This window comes from Megascapheus bottae, chromosome 28, assembly GCF_031878675.1.
Source record: "Megascapheus bottae isolate mThoBot1 chromosome 28, mThoBot2.hap1, whole genome shotgun sequence".
Taxonomy (NCBI): domain Eukaryota; kingdom Metazoa; phylum Chordata; class Mammalia; order Rodentia; family Geomyidae; genus Megascapheus; species Megascapheus bottae.
In genome coordinates, this window is record NC_143536.1 from 2,786,478 (window position 1) to 2,801,205 (window position 14,728).

The 14,728-nt window shown below is 51.0% G+C and overlaps 1 protein-coding gene across 6 annotated transcripts in view; it reads left to right on the forward strand.

Moving 5' to 3' along the window:
• The first annotated feature begins 3,677 nt into the window (after positions 1–3,677).
• The window catches only part of Pitpnm2 (phosphatidylinositol transfer protein membrane associated 2), a 108,367-nt gene continuing 97,316 nt past the window's right edge, over positions 3,678–14,728 (forward strand). For all 6 annotated transcript variants that reach the window (XM_090319922.1, XM_090319927.1, XM_090319925.1 and 3 more), the window contains exon 1: positions 3,678–3,748. The gene's annotated coding sequence lies outside the window, so the exon portion shown is untranslated. The remainder of the gene's footprint in view (positions 3,749–14,728) is intronic.

The following is a 14,728-nucleotide window of genomic DNA, read 5'->3' on the forward strand; positions in this document are numbered from 1 at the left end:
ACTCTACCACTAGGCCAACCCCCCCCTCCAGCTGAAATTTTTGAGGATGCAATTCTTGTACAACTATTAGACTATTAGAAAGTTTTGAAAACTTTGCAAGTATAATTCATCTTATTATCCTATAACTTTGTTTATAAGGAAAGAAACATGAAGGATACTTGTTCTTCTGTAATTTTGTGTTAGTTAAGCTACTGGAGAGCTGTAGCTCTCTGCCAGTTGTTTTGAATGTAACTGTTGCATCCTGGATACCAGTTGTATGGATAGTGTCACTACTGTAAAGGCCATGCTTTCAGGGGCGTGGCTTCAACTACCAGAAAAAGTGTAAACATTTTAACCTTCCAAACTCTGACCCACCTCCTCCACCCCTGCCATAAAGAAAAATACTTCATAGGTGCAGTGGTACTAGATTTCAGGTCTGAATAATTTGCTCTGCTCGTTAGTGAACGAGAAATATATCCAGCCCACTGCCTGAGCAGCACCCCAATCAGGGCTGCACTGATGCAGGAGCCTCAAGTACTGAAGCAAGTTTGTGTTGGGGCTGTTGAGGAGGGAGGGCCAGGCTACTTAGCCACCCACTTTTTGATGGCCAATCAGAATCCAGTGCCCACATGTTCCAGCTTGGCACATATTTATAAACAGACTCCTCCAAACTCAAAATGAATTCCCACTCACAATGCTAAGGTTTTCAAGTTTGGTTTGCTTTTGAGATTTTTTTCCTTATATAGATAGCACTTAATATATAGTTAAAATGAACCAAACCAACCCAGTTATTCTATGAAGCATTTGTGTATGCCTTCAAGCAAGCTCTCAGGTGATTTTTGTGCACTGCTCTGCAGGCCAGGGGGTGGAACAGGGGTGCTCTCTTTTGTGGAGATCTCAACCAAGAGAGGAGCCCTAGGGGTAAGAGTCGAGCTTCTGTGCTCCCCTTCTGTACCCACTTGAAGACTTGAAACTAAACAGAATTACTTGTCAAGTGCCTTTATTCTTGAATTGTTAGATGTTTTTTTAAAGAAAATCTTTTAGTTATAAAAAGTAAAAAGTTCAGGGCAGGGAGTTTGGCCTAGTGGTTAAAGTGCTTGCCCAGCATGCACAAAGACCTTGGTTCAATTCCTTGGTACCACATACATACAAAAAAAGCCAGAAGTGATGCTGAGGCTCAAGTGATAGAGCTCTAGACTTGAGAAAAATCCAAGGACAGTGCTCAGACCCTGAGCTCAAGCCCAGGACTGGCAAAAAAAAAAAAAAAAAAAAAAGTAAAAAGTTCATTTTAATTCAGCTCCTGTACAGCTTGTATCTAGACCTCATGAAGAAGAGACTTGTTTCATTTTCTTTCTATTATGTCCTTGTATGTGAAATTAACGACTAATCTGCTGGTTAGGACATCTCCTCATTCCCTACTTTCATTTCATCGTGAAGTCTAAGACTACATTTTTAAGAACAAGGAAATTGCCATTTTAGAATAGGAGATGATTGTTCTATCTTGCCAAGGAATTATCTTCTGAGTAACCTATAATAGGCTTATTCCAAAAAAAGGCATTAAGCTTCACCCAAATGTCTTCTGTACCTCTCAGAAAGCATGTTTTGCCTCTTAAAGTGTGTAATAGATTAGACCTATCACTTATTTTTTAAATTCTTTTCACATGTGTGAAGAAGGGTACCAAGAGAAATTCTTCCAGCTGCTTTTCTCCTTGGTAATTCTTAGGAACACTGAGAAGCAGCTCAGCCCCAAAATGAGAAAGGTAGCAATTTTAAAGAGCAAGTGTGTTCCCGGGAGAAGTCAGCTGTGTTCTTCCTGAGGCTGTGCATAACTGTGTCTTCCACCTGTGGATCAGAGTGAACTGTGCTGCATGGGGCCTGCCCCTTCCTTTGCAAGAGTTGCTTCTGTGGGCATCTCCAGCTGACGCAGGAAACCATACTGTGGCACAGGGGAGGGGAGGCAGCCAGGAGGAACTGGATCACACCCTGGCACTCCTGATGGCTTACCTGCAGGTAAAAAAGCTCTCATTAAGGGAGGTGATGTGAAGTCCTTGGTGTTCAGTAAAAACATGGCTTTCCTTAAAGCTTAAATGTATCTACCTCTGGAATGTGACTTTTTTATTTTGATTAAACCTGTCCAGTGTAAGTTGAGGAAATACTTTTATCTTAGTAAAATTGGGAATCTGTGAATCCTTTGATATAAGTATAAGCTGCTTCGCTGAAAGTTTGGTGCCAGTTTAATCAAAATAACTTTTCCCTTGGATGTTCTGTGAATAGACCTCTCTCAAGGCCGTGGCTGGAAGACAGGAGCATCTGGAGGAGGTGCTTGCCCTTGGCTGCCAAATTTATGCAGTGATTGTGATTTTGAGATTGATAACCACCCCCAGGGACCAAAGCCAGGTGCTTTGCTTAGTGCTATTTGAATTCTGAACCCTGCACCCATGTGTGTTGTAAAATATGACATTTCTCTCACCTTAAGTTTTCCACCTCTCATACAATTTTCACCAAGGTCTCCTCTCCCACAAACGCATACCTAGCGTCCTTTAGGAGCTGCAAAGGTAAATCATACTTAACCTGTCCTATGTGAATGATGTCTAGTTTGAGATTTCCAGGTCTGATGAAGCTGATAGTGTTGTCCCTGCCAAGCACTCTGTGACCGTAAGGTAAAAGATTAAGTCAGCTACACCAGTTTTCTTAGGCCTGTGTTGTTAAGCCTTTTCCCATCGAATTTGCCCTCATAGAAGAGGAATCAAGCCATAAATTTGCATTTGCTGGACTTTATTTATATGTATGCATGCCATATCATCACTGCCTACAGTTTTAAAGATAACAAGATTGCTGTAGCTGAGACCACTGAAGGAGCGGCTTCGTGTTGACAAAAGACAAGCGTCGCAGTGTCTGATCTGGTCAAATATTGGAGCAATGCCATGTAAGCTCGACAGCAGAAACCATGTTGTCTTCATCTCGCATGCAGGCTCTCAATAAACGTGTGCCGAAGAGCTGGCTGGCGCTGGTGTATTTATTCATCGTCAGTTCCCTGTTTGAGCATTTGGTGGTCGTGGGGCCTGAGCTCTTCAGCCCCTGAGCCACGGCGCCGCTGTGGGTGTAGGGCCGGCTTTGAACCCGGGGCCTCGGATGTCGGCTGTGGTTGAGAACGGTGAGGGAGCGCCTTCCAAATGGCTCCTTCCCGCCCTCGCCCAGCCCACGGGAACTTCTGGAGCGGGGCCGTCGCGGGGCGGCGGGGTCCACGGCTCCGCTCCCCCCGCCCCGCCCCGCCGTCCGCGTGCGCCGCAGCCCTTCCCGCCGCGGCCGCCCCTCGCGCCCTCCGCCCGCAGGCCGCAGCCGGCCGCCTCGCGGGGCCGCGTCCGAGCCGCTCTTCCGGAGACGGCGGCGGCGTCCGCCGCGGCCCGAGTCGCTCCCCCGCGCGGCCTGAGGAGGCGCCGCCCGCCGCCGCGAGTGAGGGAATGCGCGGCGGCTCGGCGCGTGCGGGCAGCAGCGGCCGCTGAGGCGCGGGAGCGGCGGCGGCGCGGAGCTGACCAGCCGGCTCGGCCCGCGGCGCCGCCTCAGCCGCTGGCGCCAGCACGTGCGCCGCCGCCCGCCCGCCGACGGCCCGGAGCATGCCCGCCGCCGCCCGGCCGCTCGCCCGGGGCCAGCTGGCGGCGCGGCCGCGCGGGGCCGCGGGGCGAGGGCGGCCGGGCCGGGGCGGCGGGGCCCGCGCTGCCGGGGAGGCGTTGTGAGGCGGCCGAAGAGGACGAGCGCGGCCGCCGGGCCGGTGAGTGCGGGGCGGGGGGCGGTCTCGGGCCCGCGGGACCCCGCAGTGCCGGCCCCAGGCCGGAGAGCCGCGCGCCGCCGCCGCGGGGGCCCGGGAGGCCGCGGCGGGAGCGCAGCGCGGGAGTCGCGGGCCGGCGCGTGGCGGGGCAGGGAGGCGGGCGGGCGGCGCGGCCCCGGCCCGGGCACCCCCAACGCGGGTCCGCGACCCCCGCCGGCCGCGGCGCGGGGCGAGCGTGTCCCGGCGGGCAGGGCCCGGCCGGCGGGCAGCGGCGAGCGGACTCGTGCCCGGCCTGCGGGGTGGGCGCCGGGCCCAGGCACGGGGTGTGGCCATCTCCATCCCGAGCCCGGGAGAGGCCGGCTCGGCCTGCCCGCGGGCCGCCCGCGCCTCGCGCGCCCGCCGCGCACCCTCCGCGGCCCCGCAGGCCGGACGGGCAGCTCAGGAGGCAGAAACTTTGAGGAACCCTCGCCCCACCGACGGGCCGCGTCGCCCGCGAGCGCCGGGAACCAGCGGGCCTCCCCAGCGCCCAGGCCTGGCCTCAGCGGGGCTCTTTTCTTCTTGCCTAGAGATCTTGGGATGGCCCGCCTCACCACCTCTCTGGGCCCCTCCTGCTGAATCTGGCCTCTTCAAAGGAGACGCCTCTGAACTTTTCGTTTGTTGTTTGTTTTGTTTTCGTGTTTTTGCCTGGTTCCAGTGCTGGGGCTTGAATTCAAGGCCTGGGCTCCACCCCGAGGTTTTCCTGCTCAGACATGGTGCCCTTACCCCTTGTGCCGCAGCTCCACCTCCAGCCCTTCAGTGGTTAAGTCTCTTGGACTTTCCTGCCCCTTGCTGACTCAGATCTCAGCCTCCCGGGTAGCTAGGATTACAGGTGCGAGCCACTCCTGGCCTGCTGACCTCTGAGCATCTTTGTCCCTTGCCTCCATTTGGGACCTAAGCCCCGCTCTGGGGAGAAGATAGTAAACATACTCCCCATCTGAACTGAACCTTCGCGAAACCCCACATCTACTGGGCTTTCTCTGTGTGGCTCTTATCATAGTCTGCCTGGTTTCATAGTTACTTTTGTGCCAGGCTTATCTCCCCTTGAGGATGGTGGAGTTGAGTTTATCGGGGTTCCCTACCCTGGGGTGGCACCTCTCTCGATGTGTACAGTCTGTGTGTGTGGAGCTCAAGTCCCTCCGAGTTTTTCCTCTCCACCTTTGCTTATCTGGCTGCTGGGCTGTAGCCATCCAGTTCTTTTCCTCTGATGGAGAGATTGTTCTGGGATTGGAATAGATGGATGCTCAGCCCTCCCCGACTGCAGAAAAACACAATGAGTTAGGAAGGGCTGTTCTAGGGAGTGACTTGCCAAATGACTAGGACAGCACATTCTCTGCTCTGAGGATGGCCAGTTCCCCATGTAGATTCTCTCTTCTGGCCTTCCCCAGCTGCCAGGGCTTGAGAGGTCTATGGAGGAGAGGATTGGGCTGCAGGAGTCTAGGCAGCTAGGTGGAATCTATGCTTGGTTTTCCATCTAGCTTGCTGTGAGACCTTCGCTAAGTCATGGCTCTTCTTAGTCTTGCTTGGTCCTGATGGAATTTGGAAGAGAATTCCTCTGCTTATCAAGGGACTTGGGAGTCTGTCCACCCTACCAGCCTCCATTGTGCCATCCCTCACACTCTTAAGCTCCAGCTCCTTCCAAGTTTCCCAGTGTGCCTTATGCCTTTGTCCCTGATGCGGACTCAGCTTGGCTGTCTCTCCTGGCATTCCCGGAAGGAAAGTTCCTCTGCCTCTGCATCCCTCTAATTTGACTTGCCAGGCCAAATTGACAGCTGTTTCCAGTGTTACCAGCCCAGTAGCCGGAGCCCCCAGGTAGTTGGTGCATCCTGTTTCTCCCTTCCCAATGCCTGGTCCACAGTATCCACTTGCAGAATGTTGATAGCTAGTGAGAGGATGGGCCCAGAGGAGTCTGAGAGCCTTTCTGGGACCCAGTCCGTAGGGACACATTCTTTTTTTTTGGGGGGGGGGGCAGTCCTGGGTTTGAGCTCAGGGTCTGAGTGCTGTCCTTGGACTTTCTCAAGGCTAGTGCTCTACCACTTGAGCCACAGCACCACTTCTGGCTTTTTTCTATGTATGTGGTACCCAGGAATTGAACCCAGGTCTTTGTGCATGCTCAGCAAGCACTTTACCACTAGGCCAAATCCGGCCCCTAGGGACACATTCTGTCCTCACATTGTCTTCCTATTTTAACACCAGGCAGATGTTCTTTTAACCAGTCCTTCTGGCTAAAGCTTTTAAATGTGGTCTTCTATAAGAATCAGTCATGGAGGATGTGCAGTTATCTGTAGAGATTAACTAAGGAAACGTCTGCTGCTTCAAGATCCCTGCCTTGCTGTTTTGGGTAAAGAGGCTGGGCACTTTTGCATGGGAGGACCAGAGATGGGCTCTGCAGCCTCTTGCCACCATCAGGGAGCCTGCTGTTGGTCACCAGGCCGTCAGTCCAGAGGCAGCCATTGGTGTCTGCCTGGCAGCTCTTAGCTTTGTTCAGATTGATCAATCCTTGTGCAGATAACCACCCGGAACCTGCTCAACAGATCCCTGCTCCACACACTGAAGCAACCAGGGGGGTCTCGTAGCTTTCCTGAATATTGGGGATATTATTAAATAGAGCCATAGCAAACCTTATCTAGTTTGTTCTAAAACCACAATCCAAAGTGTTGCCCGCTCTGCTAAATGCGTCTTGCAGTATTTTATATAGAAAAATAATAATTTTCTTTAGTATTTAGGGCCAGGCAAACTTTGCCTTCCCTGGGGAACTAGTTTCTTTCTCCTTGGATAATGAAAAGGAAAGTGGGAAAGAAAAACATTATTTACCTGCTATGTACCACCCAGAGGGCCTTTCAAGTCTCCTATTTTCCCAAAGTTGAGACACAGCAAGGTCAACTGAGTCTGTGTAGATTTGTACTTATTTCTGCCCAGCTTGCTCCATAACATATTGTCTTTCTAGTTGCTATTTTTCTCTTTTCCTTGGCTTCTAGGGTGCTCAGCGTACAATATGATATTCACCCATGTAAAAACTATTTCCCCCTTCATGGTCAGCATACTTATTTCTACTTTGTTTGACTCCCTGTGTATATATCTTCTCATGTAAATCTACCTATCACATTTTATTTTGTTTGCTTTTTGTTGTTGTTGTTCCAATTCCAGGGCTTGAGCTCTAGCTCTGTCCCCAGCTTTTATGCTCAAGGCTAGTGCTCTATCATTTGAACTACAGCTCTACTTCCACTTTTTCTCCAACAATTGGAAATAAGAGTCTCAAAGACTTCCCTGTCTGGGCAGGCTTTGGACTGTGATTCTCAGATTTCAGTCTCCTGAATAACTAGTATTACCAGTGCCTTGTTTGTTTTCAGGAGACAGCTTTGTAGTCAGGGCTGGCCTTGAACTCATGGTTCTTCGACTCTACCTTTGGAGTATTGGGATAACAGATGTGAACTACCATGCCTGCCTTATCTATGTTTTTGGAGTGGGGTGGGGAGTTTGAACCTGGGGCTAGTGCTCTACTACTTGAGACATCCCTCCATGCTTTTGAGTGGGAGTCTGAGAAATTTTTCTTCATGGGCTGGCCTAGCCCCTTGTGTAGCTAGGATTATAGGTGTGAGCCACCTGTCAGCCTTAGCCATATTCCTTATAAATAATCACAAAAGGTTTCTGGAAAACAGATAAGTGAATTGAATACAAAAGTAACATTTCTCCTAATGTTTATGCCAAATTGCAGTGTGCTTAGAGGCAAGTCCTCAGTTAACCCAGGGAGAGTGTGTATGTGTGTGTGTGTGTGTGTGTGTGTGTGTGTGTGTGCGCACATGTGCATGCACTCAGAAGCAGAATTCAGAGGCAGACACTTCTCTGGGTAGGATGTTCAGGGTTGACTTCCTGGACTAGTGGGATTTTAAGAGTAGGTACAATTTGGATCAGTCACAATGACTGTCAGGGTATGTGGAACTTCGAACCTAGGACAGCAGGGAGAATTACTCCAAAGCGTGATGCCTCTCTTTCCAAACCCTCATCATGGAACAGTGGAACTGAGTGGACCACTCTGTTAGGCTGAGCCTGGCAGAAAGGACTGATGTGCTCAAGGACACACTGCTAGCCTGGGACCGAGGTCCATAATGGTCCTCTTTTGGATACTCACTGGGCTGGAGCAGTTCTTACATTGCTCCTTTTTCCTGTGCAGTAACTTCCTTAGGCCTGGCCCAGCAAACACCGTGCAGCATTCTGCCAAGCCTTTGTAGCCAAAGACAAAAAGAATGCTGTGAGGAGGAGCAGGCTGGCATGGCTTCAGCTACTCATGTCCATAGTTGCCCTTGCAGAGGACAAATTGGAAATTCACCAGCAGGCAGGAGTCAACCCCAGGTGTGGTAGCATACACTTGCAGTCCCAACATTTGGGAGGCAGAGGCTTAAGGATAGGGAGTTCTTGGCCAGCTTAGGTTACACATCAAGATTCGGTCTCAAAAACAAAACCTAACCACTGTCTTGAGGAAGGGAGAACATGGATGTCAGAGTGACTGTACATCCTCTCCCTGCTGAAGTCAGCTTCCTGACTGCATGTTCTCCCTCTGCACAGTCCTCCCTCCCTCCCGTGGAGATCAGATGTTAAGATCAATGGAAAGCAGAGGGATCAAGGACAGGGGCAGGTAGAACCTTACGGAAACAGCAAGGGAGACCTGGAGGTTGATTCTGAAGTCAGCAGAAGCTGATAGCCAGGAATCTTATTGGACCTGGGTGTGGCCGTTTGCAGCTGGAGGAGCAGATGAGCCAGCAGGGTTATCTAAGGGACAACTAAACAAACAAACAAAAAATGAACAGAAAGCACAAACATGTAAAAACAAGGTGTTTACAGTAGGAGAGCTGGAGTAAACAGGCAGAGTACACCTTGTATTACCTTGTATCCTCAGCTGCGAGGCAATCCACCATTTTTTTGGGTTTCCGCTCTGTACCAATTTAAACATGACCTTGTGAGCAGGCAAATCTTCATAAGTAGCTTAGTTTGAATCCATCAGTAATGTGGCCCGTCCTCTTGAACATCATTTGATTTCCGCCTCAGGTCAAGGCAGCCAGTGCTGGGGCTGAGGCGGGGGTCCAGGTCAGTCCAGGGCCCAGCAGTGGTGGAGTGTTTGTCTTTGCTTGTTATTGGAGGTGCTAGCTCTGGCCACTGCAGATAGTTTCTTCCTGAAAGAGCCAAAGAGCCTACATCCTGGTGAACAGTGCTCTCCTTCCCACAGGAGCGGAAGGGGCCCGTGCTCACATACAGGGGGTCGCAGCAGCCCAGTGCCCACCCAGAGCTAAGGACAGGCCTTCACCCAAAAGCCTAGCCTGATTTTGGGCCATGGTCCCAAGCACGCCATACCTCCAGTCCCTCAGGACATTGGAAGTTACTCAGCTCTCACAGGAGGACCTTCCCCCAATGTGCCTCTGCGTGTGCTGCCGCTCCTCCTCCCCAGGACTCCGAGCCTGTGAACGGTGCCCCTGGTGAGGGACCGCCTTGTCTATTTCTGCATTTCCCCGTCCAGGTCTGCCCAATGGGCTGTGCCTCTTTCCCACCCCTGGCCTCCTGTGATTGGAGTCACAGCCTCATGGGACCTTGGGATCCTCTGGGGTGGCAGGGCATGGGCTCAATGAGGTGCCTTTCCTATTTTCTCCATGAGGGAACATGGTCTACTGGCCCCGAGGCCAGGCTTCCAGAGCCTTCCGCCTGATGCCCCCAGGGAGAAAAGCGGCTCCTCTCTCTGCGACTGCCCATTAATTGCTTTCCTTGGCACTTAGTAAGATTTGACTTTCCACTTGCATGTTTTTTCTAAAAGGGAATGAAACCAAACATTTTTTGCAATTAAACTTTCCCCACTTGGGTAACCACACTGAAAAAAAGGCCTTAAGTCCTTTGAAAGCTGCCCGTAAGTACAGCTTGGCGGCGGACGGGGTCAGTCAGCATGGCGAGCCAGGCATGCTGGTGGTTCCGAGGGTTCTCGAGTAAAGAAACGGTAATTTCACATTTATTGGAGGTTTGCTCGTTGTAGCATATTTCAATTAGTTTGTCAGTGTTGTGCATCTGACAGGCCAAACGTTTATTGTGGTTGGACCATCTGGGAGGTGGGAGGCCCGCAGCCTTCCCCGAGGCACTCAGTAACTACCAGTCCAAAGAAATTTTGTTTGATGTGTTTGAGAATACAGCACTAAAATATCATTAATAAAAGCATACTCCCCTGCTCAGCATCACTTGACCATGCCATACCCGAGGCTTCATTCTTCCTCACGCCTGGCATTTGCCAACCTAGTGAAGCAAAGTGCTGGAGTGGCTTTAATTGGTTCAGAGCACGATTTGTATTAAGCCAGAAAGGAAGGGAGCTCAGTAATGTATCCTGGGACACGACGTAGCCTGTGCATTTGCTGCTGGAGGTAGCGAGGGATGTGTGTCACAGATTCTTGCCGTTAACACTCGGCTGAGCTCTTGCCCTAGTCTGTGACAGAGAACGCTAGTTTGATGTCACTGACAGCCCTGGGTGACTCATGGAAGCATCGTGAGTTCATGGTAATGACTGCTGACAGTGCAATTTGTCTCGCATGCCTTGGTCCCAAGGTTTGTAGAGCTCATTTAGTACTCACTCATTTTTCTCCCCCTTCTACTTCCCAGCCAGAGGCTAGGGAGAGGGAAGGAATCTAGTGTCAAACAAAGTGAGCCAGAAGGAGCACTGGAAAAAACCCAAGTCCAAGAGTTTGACCTTTCCAACAGGAGCAATGACTTTCCATTTCCCTGAAGCCCTAAGAACTCAGGGTTGGGCGTGGGGTATTGGCAATGAAAGGGGATTGAACACTCAAGGATGTGGCTAACTGAACTGCAGGCTGGCTTGTCAGATCTAGGCAGTCTGGTTCACTCGAGGTTGCCTTTGTGGTCTGGTGGGTTCAGGAGGGTTCAGGTTGACCCCACTTATACCAGGCAAGGTGGACCCTGGGTTGTGAACTTTTACATTGTACTAGAAGGCTGGTCTTCCCTGACACTACAGACTACAAGGATCTGGGACCAGGCCAGCTACTGCCTGGGCTGAGAGAGATTATGGCTTTTCTTGGGGTCATCAATGCCTGGCACTGAAGCTTGGAGCTAGTTCATTGCTTGGTGCTTGTGGAGGCATGGGTGGAGATGCAGAGGTGAGGGGCCCTTTCCCACACACCCACCTTCGCATGTCATCCTACAGCGCAGAGCGCGTCTGCCGCTCACTGCGTCTGACTCACAGATGCCACTGCACTTGTACAGCTGAGGAAACTGAAGCTCAAAGAGGTCGTGACTTTGGTCCAGCCCCACAGGAAGTTAACTGCTGGCCCAGACTGGGCTTAGAGAGTTCCTGGCTTCCTCATATGCTCGTTTACGTTTGGCTGTATTAAACAGCACACGTTGAAGGGTTATGCCAGTTTTAAAATTCATCAAGTTCTTGATCTGGCTCCTTCTAAACAGTATAAAGAAATTTAATTTGAGTTTGTGTGGGTTATTGCTTTTCTTTCCTTTTTTTCCCAGAAGAATTCCTCTTCTGTTTGTTCTCTAGCATTTGCTTTCCAAAAAGAGGTCAAAGGGCTCTGTCGACTGAAAACAGATTCCCGGAGACAGGATCGCATGCCTGGGATCCCGTCTATTTATGGAATTTTGAGACCAAATTCTCATCCTGCTACGCACTCTCTGGCCATGAACTGAAGACTAGAGGTCAGAGGCCAGGTGCAGGCCCCACTCTGAATGTGGTACTACAGGTCTCAGAGAGTACCTTACCTGGAATCTGTGTCTCTCTTTCTGCCCCGAAGGGCAGATCAGAGTGAACAGATCACAGCTGGCCAAGGAATCCCGTGTGTGGCCTTTTTATGTTGATGGGAAAAGAAGAAGATTGTTGTTTTGTTTTGTTTTGTTTTAAAGACAGTAATTCTGAGTGGACTGGAGCTGGTCTCAGAACAAACTATGCTACCCTGGAGCCGGGGCCTGCTGGGTCTCCATCTTTCTATTCTGCCTGCAGATTCTTAACCCTTAGCTGATCTTGTGAAGGGGCAAAGGAAGCCAGCCAGGGCAGGAGTAGGAAGCTGGTCTTGCCCTTGTTCTCCCTATGCACACACAATTTATTAGCTCTGGACCCTATAGTGGAAGGAGCTCATCCAGCTAAGACAGTCAGCTGGGGATTGAGGCTGAAACTCAGCAAGAGATACTAGATCTGTTTGACCAGAAGGCCTGGCAGTGGAATCTACTTGGCAGACCCCTTGAAGTCACATCTGCATTGTTCCCCGACAATGGAGCTCACAGCACAAGCCAGCTTACTCCTTCTGGTGTCCCGGGAGTGCCTGGTCAGCACCCAGCTTTCACTAAGCACCTCATGCACTCGCTCAGCATTTTCATTCATGGGTTGATACTCTTGCTACTTGAGCCACATTTCAGTCTGGTATTTTCCTGGTTCATTAGAGATGGAATCTCACTGACTTTTCTGCCTGGGCTGGCTTCAAACTGATCTCCAGGTCTCAGCCTCCTAAGGAGCTAGAGTTACAGACTCGAGCCACTGATTCCCACTGACCCATCATTCCTTCTCTATCTCTGTGGATTTGATGACACTAGAAACCTCAAGTCATTTGGAATCATCTAGAAACTTCAAGGAATTGGAATTGCATAGTGCATTCGGGGTCAGGCTGCTTTTATTTGGCATGGGGTCTTTAAGGGTTACCTGCAGTGTAGTGTGTGCCAGAATTTCCTTCCTTCTTGGAGGTGAATGATAGTCCATGTATCATTGGTCATACTTCTACTTCTCTGGTTCCAAATGAAGGTTTAAGTATTTCTGGCTGGCTGCTGGATAAGGAACAATGGAAGGTGACTAGGCTAGGGCACTCATGTCTAGAAGCCTGGGCTCCCCATTCCCAGGGGATGAGGGTCCCTTTCAGGGCCTTGGTGTCTGTACTCATCCACTGAGGTAGTGATGCTCCTCCTGGCAAGGTTGCAGTGTGCTGTGGCAAGAGATGGGCAGGGAAGGTGGCTTGGTGAGTGGAAGCACCCATCCCAGGAGTCGGCACTGACACAGTCACATGTCGGAGAAGAAGGTTTATTAGAGGCGCTAACAAGGCCATCTCCCTCCTGGGAGAGGAGCAGTATGGCACTGTCCCTATTCAGGGGCCAGAAGCAGGAGGTATGCTGTGTGGGACAGGTAGGTCTGGGCTGAGAGAGTGGGGACCCCTCTGGGAGAGGTCTAGGACAGGGTGCGTCAAGTCTGTTTGGAGGTGTTCTGCTGATGCAGCCAGGGGCTGAGGGCCTGAGTTGGAGGGCATGCTAACAGTGAGCATTCAAGGACCTGCCTTCAGTAGCAGCTGTCATCCTGGCTGGGTACAGACCAGGTCCTTATCAGTCACATCAAGCAGAGCTGGTGGTCCTAGTTCCTTGCCCAGACCTGCCCGAGGGAATCATCTGTGACTTCCACCTGCCAGAGGGCCCCTCGTGGCCATGGTTCTAGAGTAAGCTGGTCTTCTAAGTGCTGGTTGACTCCTGGCGGAGAATAGGAGGGAAAGGCCATTGCCCCTTTGGCCTCTCTGTCTCGATATTCTAGGAGGTGTAGCAGGAGATGCATGGCGGCCTCCTGGTGGCTGAGCGAGAGTAGAAAGCCAGTGTGGAATGCACAGTCACATGTGCCTTCATTAGTCTAATTAACTTTGCTATGCATTAACTCTGAGCAAGGGACTGGTGGGCAGCGTCACTCACAGTCAAGTCTGGCGGGCGGTGCCACTCCAGCTCCCCATGAACAGTGCTTACTTATTAACTCAGGGCCTTGACTATTGACGAGTTGCTTTACTTGAGAATTTTAAGTAGTTAATAATCATACCAGGAATCTTAGTTGTACTCCATGTTGCAGATCACACAGAAGATAAACTAGGAAAGAGAGGTAGATCTGTGCAAGGTCACACAGTCTAAAAGGGAGATTGAGATAGGGTGGGGGAGCAATCAGAAAAGATAAGATAACTTTAACCAAGTTAAAGTTCTATTTCCACCTAGTTTGTTTGTTGGTTTATTTGTTGTGGGGCTTGAACTCAGGGCCTGGGCTCTGTCCCTGAGCCTCTTTATGCTCAGGGCTAGTGCTTTGCTACTTGAGCCATAGCACCACTTCTGGTCCTTGAGTGGTTAATTGGAAATAAGAGTCTCCTGACTTTCCTATTCAGGCTGGCTTCAAACCATGATCCTCTGATCTCAGCCACCTGAGTAGCTACGAATACCGGTATGAGCCATTGGCACCTGGTGGCCTGTTTATTTTCCCTGATACTTGAACCTGTAATTTTGTAGATGTCACTGGAGGAATTCTGCCTTCATCCTGGACAGCTTGACCTCTGCCCTGTGGTCTCTGGGGCCAGCACAGCCAACCTGAACTCCAGTGTATGATTTGCTGGGTAACACGACAGTATCCAGCCTGCACAGGGCAGTGCTGTACAAAACTGCTTTCGGTGAGAATGTCCATTCCTATTGCTGTCACTTAGGTTCCCAGGCTAGCCTGTCAGCGGCAGAATATACCCCTGCTGCTGAGTAAGTCCTCCTGGCAGGCAGGGTGCTACACAGCACGTGCTGTGTGTACCCCACATCCTCGCCTCACTTCAGCACACAACTGAAGTTGACCCAGACCTGAAGCTGGAGAGGAAACACTGGCCTCCAGGTCCCTTGGGTCTTGGGTCAGATTTACACTGTTTGGCTGTGAACTCTGCTGACCCACTCCTTTGGGCAGTGCTGTCTTGTAGACCCATTTGGGGCTGGGCAGGTCTGGGGTTACCTGTTAGGTATCCCATTGTGGGGAATGAGCACTGTGGAGCAGTCCTTCAAGCGTGAGCTATGGCGGGCCCACCGGAGAAGGGCATCTCTTGCTGTCAAGACTTAAAGGGCAGCAGCTTGCCAGAAAGGGGTGTTTGCCTGCTTAAGCTAATATTCTGCCAAGGCCTTCCAGGCTGTTTTCTCAGGTGCATG